Source organism: Cricetulus griseus, chromosome X, assembly GCF_003668045.3.
Source record: "Cricetulus griseus strain 17A/GY chromosome X, alternate assembly CriGri-PICRH-1.0, whole genome shotgun sequence".
NCBI lineage: Eukaryota > Metazoa > Chordata > Mammalia > Rodentia > Cricetidae > Cricetulus > Cricetulus griseus.
This window is the reverse complement of record NC_048604.1, coordinates 75,746,933-75,748,045: the sequence shown is the minus strand read 5'-3', so window position 1 is coordinate 75,748,045 and position 1,113 is coordinate 75,746,933.

Here is a 1,113-nt window from a genome sequence, read left to right as displayed (position 1 = left end):
CTTGGCTTTACCCTCTATGGATCCTGGAGAGGGATTTTGGCTTCATGATATGAGAGAATATAGAGGAAACAATGTATATTCTTATCGAATAACTAGAGATTTGACATAAGGGATGACAAGTGAGGAAAATCCTTGTGTAGACATCTCCTTAGCCTATTTAAAGAGATGGGAGTTTTGATGCAAGTCCCTTACAGTGTTTATTTTTCCTAGAAAACTGGGTCGGGTTCATGAATTAAGAGGTGGGCAGAGAGTTGGAAAAATTGGGAGAAGTGATGAGAGACCAGAAGGCCAGAGGAAACAGAAAAGAGGAGAAGCCAGTGCTAACAAAAGGTAACCAGTCACAGTCAGATGCTTAAACAAACACTAATCAGAAATCCTCCTTTATTCACACGCATCCCAATTTCCTTTTAGTCATGCATCATAAAAGCTCAAGGTGTTCTTTTGTTTTCAGAAGTAGGGTATAGCTGGCTCAAATTCTGTATCCTCTTGCCTTAGCCTTGTTCTGGTATTCCAAGTACACAGTCCACTGTGGACTTTCTTCTTCTTCTTCTTCTTCTTCTTCTTCTTCTTCTTCTTCTTCTTCTTCTTCTTCTTCTTCTTCTTCTTTTCAGGACAGGGTTTCTCTGTGTAGTTTTGGAGTCTATCCTGACACTCGCTCTGGAGACCAGGCTGGCCTCGAACTCACAGAGATCCCCCTGCCTCTGCCTCCCGAGTGCTGGGATTAAAGGCGTGTGCCACCAATGCCCTGCTCAATTTCTTAAAACATAAAACAAAACAAAATAAAGGAAGGGGGCAAGGGGAATATAATTCTGTCAGTCCTTATAATCCCAAGGTAGAGATCACCTTCTAATTCCAGCCCAAGTTTCTAGCATGTCTCAGGACTGTCAGTCAGCCAGACATCAACAGACTGAGGAATGTGTATTGTATTCTTAAATACTTAGGCTAGCGAGCTAAGAAAAGACAACACAGGCGGGCATTCACACTTGTGGATCCTAAAACTCAGGAGGCAGAGATAACTTTGAATTGCCCTTTGGGTCTCTTCCAGAATGAAGGAACTCTAGTTACTTCCCAGCTCAATGAGAAAAGTAGCCATGGGTTGTCTAAGGATGTTGT